The 6595-nt window shown below is 42.1% G+C and overlaps 1 pseudogene; it reads left to right on the top strand.

Moving 5' to 3' along the window:
• The first annotated feature begins 2083 nt into the window (after positions 1–2083).
• Positions 2084–3125, top strand: LOC104954198 (E3 SUMO-protein ligase PIAS1 pseudogene; annotated as a pseudogene).
• Positions 3126–6595: the final 3470 nt, after the last annotated feature.

Genomic DNA, 6595 nt, shown 5'->3' on the forward strand with positions numbered 1-6595 from the left:
CTGTCCTGGTCGTTTGAGAACCTCGTGCCTTACCAGTAATTTCTGTAATTCTCTCGTGTTGCTAGTGGGTCTATGTTAATCTCCCACTTTACAGTTTGACTCAGAAGGACTAGACTCCACTGAACCGTTTGTCTGGTATGTCTTGTATAGACCTTTTCTTAAGTAAAGTTGTCTGTCCTTCTTTTATGCCTCGGTCCCGTCTACCGTCGGTCCCGTCAGACGAGGGGACTCTTCTGTCGCGAACGGGTCTCTGTCTCTTAAGAGGCAGACCTTCTGGTTCTAGGCCTATGACGGGACTCTGACTAAGTCCCGGGCGTTCAGTCACTAAGTTCACTTCTTACTACTGTCTTTTGTCCAAGATCGGGCAGTGTTGTGTCACACTGAGGTTCCGGTTTTGATCCGGTTTTTTCTAATACTTCGGCATCATTCTGGAATGGATACTGATTTTGGGGTCCTTTTCGTCTCGTGACTTGGAATGATAACATGTGTCTCCGACATTTGTTATTTCTAACCTCTAACAATGCTCTTGCGGACATTGTTTTTTGTATTTGAGATTGTATGATCAAATCAAGTAATCCAGACAAGCTCCTGTGGTTTCTGTAAAATCTGCCCCCTCACAAATTGGTCCAACTTTTAGTTTGGAATGTCACTTTAATTATTTTCTATTATTTATACAGTAAATCATATTCACAACAATTTATAAGATCAAGTACGTTTACTATTGCTAAATTTTCTAATAAAAGTGTTGGTCAATTTTCCCTTTTCACATATGTGATAAAAAAATTTTCTGATTTTACAATATTAATATTTAAATACAAAATAAAACCCTTTCAGTTCCAACTTTAAACCCTCCTGCTGTGTTGTTGATAGCTGGAATCCTCACAAGGTCTCCAATCGGCAACAGATTGTCTCTGTGTAATGTTTTCAGCTTCCCTTTCCCACTCTGATGTTTCAGCTTATAGACAGGCAGGTTTGGCATCTTCTCTGCTACAACATAGGGAACCTCACACCAACGGTTTCCAAGCTTGTGTTTCCCTCTTAGTCCCACATTCTTCAGCAACACTTTATCACCAGGCCCTAGGTTTTGAAACCCTAGTCTCTTGTCATAGGCTTTTTTGTTGCGCAGATGCCTTTTGTTAGAAACTTCTGTAGCCATCTGGTAAGCCTTTTGCAGTGCTTCTTTCAACTTAGTGACATAAGAAGAGTGCTTTTGTTCACCTTTTCCATCTGGGTGTGTCCAAAAGCATGCATCCACCGGGAGTCGAGCTTCTCTCCCAAACATCAAGAAATATGGGGAGTATCCCGTGGCATCACATTTAGTGCTGTTGTAAGCATGTACCAGATGTTCAACATGCTGGCTCCAACGGCGTTTATTTTCTTGATTCAGCGTGCCCAGCATTGACAACAGAGTACGATTGAATCGTTCTGGCTGGGGATCCCCCTGTGGGTGATATGGGGTTGTACGTGATTTTCGTATGCCCAACATCCTCAGCAGTTCTTTAATGAGTCTGGACTCAAAATCTCGTCCTTGATCCGAATGGATCCGTGTAGGCAATCCATAATGCACAAAATACTTTTCCACTAAGATCTTGGCAACGGTGAGGGCTTTTTTGTTATTGGTAGGAAATGCTTGAGCATATATTGTGAAGTGGTCAGTAACAACCAACACATTACTAATTCCTGTTGAATCAGGTTCCATAGAGAGAAAGTTGATGCACACAAGCTCCATTGGTCCGGTGCTGACTATTTGATGTGATGGGGCAACTCTTGGACATGGGCTTTTCCTCAAGATGCACTCTCCACAGTTCCTGATATATTGCTCAACATCAGCAGCGATTTTTGGCCAGTAGAACCTACTTCTGAGAATATCAGTAGTCCTCTCTTGTCCTAAATGACCTAAGTCATCGTGCATGGACTTCAATACTACTGCCTTGAACTCAGCAGGTAGCACAAGCTGGTCAGTCTTTTCTCCTGTATGACTTGAACTCACAGAAAACCACTGACTACCGGATAGGCTGTCCAGAGCCTCATCGATGCGTGGTGTAGTGTATTGGATTTAAGGAGTGGCTATTATCAAATAGCTATGAAGGAAGAGGACAAGGAAAAAACTGCTTTCATCTGTCCTCTAGGCTTTTACCAGTTCGAGAGGATGCCACAAGGCATCACAGGAGCCCCTGTGACTTTTCAATGACTGATGGAACAGGCAGTCGGAGACATGAACCTACTCCAAGTACTGGTGTATCTGGACGAACCGCAAACCCTGTGGTCTCCTGGGATTCCCTCCAACCAAAAATGGAGTTGAACCAAAAAGGCCCAGTCGCTCCATCAACATCACCTCTCTGGTCCGACTGTCCACCACAGTACCCAACACCATTGTGGTGTCATGGACTTCAGAGACTGGGAGGAGTTTTTCCATGGCTGTGTATCTGGTAAGACAGCAGTCCTCTGCAGTGTTGCTGCAAAGACTACGGGCCAAAGGAATAAGAAACCCGGACCACTCAAGAGCTCTGATTAAAGAGAAGTTAACAGCTGATCCAGAGAGTGAGATCGCCACCACCTGTCTACGAGTCTCTCTCCTGTGTCCTCTGGGGAAGATGAGGCTGACCATCCCTTGCAGAGCGCTCGCGTGTTCTCACCTTCAGTGCTTCGATGCTACACTTTACATCCAAATGAACGAGAAGAAGCCGACCTGGGTGTGTCCAGTCTGCGACAAGAAGGCACCGTACGAACACATCGTTATCGACGGATTGTTCATGGAGATCCTGAATAGGTATTCTGACTGCGATGAAATCCAGTTCAAAGAAGATGGAAACCAGCATCCCATGAATTCGAAGAGAGAGGTGCAGGAGGTGTCCGCTCCGTCCAATGGCGTAGACAGCAACTCGCCTCAGACCAACCCGCGGGGATCAAACGACAACAACAAGACAGTGGTTGTGATCGACCTGACACTCGACATCTCCTCAGAGGACGACGAGCCGCCTCTCAAAAGACCCTGTCCCTCGCTGTCCCCCATCTCTCCGCCTCCGAGCAAGGGAGCACTTAACCTACACACCCAGGACTCTCCCAGCAGCGCCTCCATTTATGTAGCCCAGTTATTCCCTAGTTTAATCAGGGAAGGGCCCTGAGTTCGTTAACTCAATAAATCAAATTTACAATGAAGAATACATAAGGTAATGTTGTCTTATTTCTCTTAAATTATCCTGTTTATATTTTACCAATGTACCCTTTGTGTTATCTTGAGTCCCTTTAAGCACCTTTAAGCACTGTAACTTTGCTAGTATTAGATTATGTCTACTATAACATATACACACTGAACAAATTTAGCTGAGTGAAAAGAAATGTATATTTAAATGTGTTGAGCACAATGACACTTACCTTAAACACATTAGTTTAAATACCTCTATTGATATAAATCACCAAATATCACACTGGAATCAGTTTTAGAAATAGAGACTTGTGAACAAACAGGAAAATACACAGTCAGAATGTACCTTCAATAATGTCTGATTAATAATCCCTTTAACTGGAAATTATTAATGATATCAAAATATTATAAGGTCACCTTTGAATACAATTTCACACTCAACTCAGTGGGCCCACACTCACTCAACACACACACACACAAGCCGGCAAATAAAAAGAAATGAAACCCCTCACGTTGCAGGCCTGATGTGATGCTTGAGAGCGTTGAAAGTCAAAACTATTTGTCTTCTTCACTCAAATGAGCAATAAAGCCAGAGCGATACCTTACATCTTCAACTCCAAACTGCAGCTGTACCGATCCTTCAGTCTCAGATGGCGATCAATGGTGGCGGGAAGGTGTCCAGCGACGGCGTGCTCTCTAGTATTGTCCAAAACTCCTCAATGTCACGAACTTGCAGCAAAACTGATAAAAGATCTTCAGGGTTTTCATGCCGAAAAACGCCGAACTGAAGCCAATAACGCCAGCTGAGTTACTGTAGCTATAACGTGGCTAAGAGTCCATTCACTGTATTAATAAATGCAAACACTCAGTTGCTAACAAGCTAATAATACACACACATGGATTACTCTGGGACAAACTTGGAGTAGAAAGGTAATCAGTTCCTTGCAGACAGCGTGTAGAAAATAATCCATATGAAGACTGTCGAGTTGATAATCTTGAGACACTAACTACATACTAATTTAATTAGTATGTAGTTAGTGTCTCAAGATTATCAACTCGACAGTCTTCATATGGATTATTTTCTACACGCTGTCTGCAAGGAACTGATTACCTTTCTACTNTTTTTTGGGGCCCCAATGGCATTGACCGGTTCACGCAGTTTTCAAAGTAACCAAGCAACCTAAATTAATTTGTAATTTGTCTGTCCAATGACCTTGCTCCCTTTCATGTCATGTGATACCTTGCGTGACGAGCGAACCGTTTAATCAACCTGTAGTGTACTGTAGCTAGCAGCAGCAAGTTCTGCAGCATTATAAAAAATGTAATAGCATGCATTTTTAATGTACAGCAAACCAAAGCACAAGAGCGGCGTTCAAAAGAGAAAGGGCAAGAGAGAGTGTATGTCCGTGCGTGTGTGAGCGCATCAGTGTGCGCTTATGTTTGGGGCGAAGGGGGGCCCAAAACAATATTTGCACCGGGGCCAATCACAACCTTGTTACGCCACTGGGTGTATGTCAGATGTTCTGGTCCACAGACAAAATATGTTGGGTTCCTCATATACTGTAAAAAACATTTACTTGTAAAAATATTTTAATTAAGATATACTATCCCTGGTAAATGCCCAAATTGAACTTAAGCACTCTGAGTAAATTTCATCCCTAACAAAAAGCTGAGGCTTCCAAAGCTTTCTCTTTTTGCAGCGGGTGGTGGAGGCAAGTAGCCTGCTTTTTTCCTTTGCCACCAACACCAACAGAGTGAGCCATGTGCCATCATTTAGTCATCTACTTCACTAAATATAAAACAGCCTATTCTTGTTTTTAAAAGTATGCACTCAGAGAGAAGTATGCTCGGATGCTCTACATAAATCCATCCACTGACGTTGAATGAACGCTTCGTAAGTGTTTGTCTTATGGAATCTTTAAAAATAAAACTAGAAAACTTTAAAGTTTGTAGGGGTTACTCTGTTGTACTTCTCTCTTGTCTTAAGACACCAACTTGCTGAAGAATGACAGACTTTTCTTCTCTAGATAACCTTTAGGCTGTGGGTTTGAATCCTTTATCCTACAAGAATCAATGGTGTGATGGATTGCATTGATATCCCTTTCTGTGGCCTGCATCACAGATTCTGAAGATGACACAACCAATTTCATGGTAAACATTTCCTCTCACCGCCACTTCATCTGGCTCCTTATTATTGGCAGACATGGAGAAGAGTGGAGGGAGACAGGGGAGAGAAGGGGGAGTCTCAAGGTTGCAGGTGGCAGCCAGGAGCACTTATAGATTGAAGCAAAGGGCATGTTCTGAGATGAGCTCCGACTGCTTCATTGGGAATTCTCCTCGTGAGAATATCGCATTTGTAATAATCTGTAATCCTTTTTTATTTGAAACTGTGTCACAGGCAACAGTCTGCTGTAAATAAACTCCAAGTTAGAACATATTGAAAATTGAAATTGAAGAGCTTAAGAACTCTTGTGAATCAATTTCAAGATATATTTAGTCTTTTGAGAACCAATGTACTTATCCAAACATAAAAAGAACAAACGTAACTGTTTTGAAAGGGCCAGGCTTTAGTTAGGTGTAATTTGTGCCTATAATCAGCATAGCCGTTGGCCCGTGTGACAGGGTGTGCTGTATTGGATATTAACTCACTGACGCCGGGTGGTCTGTCATTCCCACAGACAGCCTCTTAATGCCCTAATGGCTCATTTACATTATTGATGAGCCAACCCTGGGTCACCTCAAACACAGACTATTTAAAGGAAATAATTTTATGCAAACTACATATTGATGCACTAATGATCAATTGGCCCTTGTTTTGTGTGTTAATAATATGCAACTGTTGCAGTGTGATGTACATCTTCAATTAGAGAGTTAACCTGTCTGCTGGCTGACTCAAACAAGTGGTGCGACTGCATCATTCGTTCTGTTGACCGATGGCAGAACTGACAAGGCCTCTTGATTCAAGAATGCAATGTGTTCAACTCTACAACTTCCATAAAGAGAGGAACATATTTTGAACTTAACACACCTTCTTTTATTCTCTGATAACACACCCACCCACAGTTTTGTCCAGCCCCCTGCTGCCACTCTAATGTCCATCCATCCATCTCCTCCTGGTTAAACCTATCGACCTAACACAATAGCACTGCAATTTAGCCACATGCTCTGAAGATTCTTGAAAAAAGTAATTTAACTCATCAGATAAGAGGTTGTCATTTGCAAGTAAAGAATAGGCTCAAAGCCAAATGCTCTTATCTTTGACTGCCTCTAACACTCAAACTTTAGTATCCATCTTTACATGATTGCTGTATTACATAATACAACAATGTTTATTGGTAATCCATTTCCTTGTTGTTCAAGGGTCTGTATAAGATAACACATATGACAGGTATAACAACACTAAGTTATATTTACATTTTTGGGTGAAACACATTTCTTTCAATTTTTTAC

This window comes from Notothenia coriiceps, unplaced genomic scaffold (assembly GCF_000735185.1).
Source record: "Notothenia coriiceps isolate Sejong01 unplaced genomic scaffold, NC01 NC01_scaffold00022986, whole genome shotgun sequence".
Taxonomy (NCBI): Eukaryota; Metazoa; Chordata; class Actinopteri; order Perciformes; family Nototheniidae; genus Notothenia; species Notothenia coriiceps.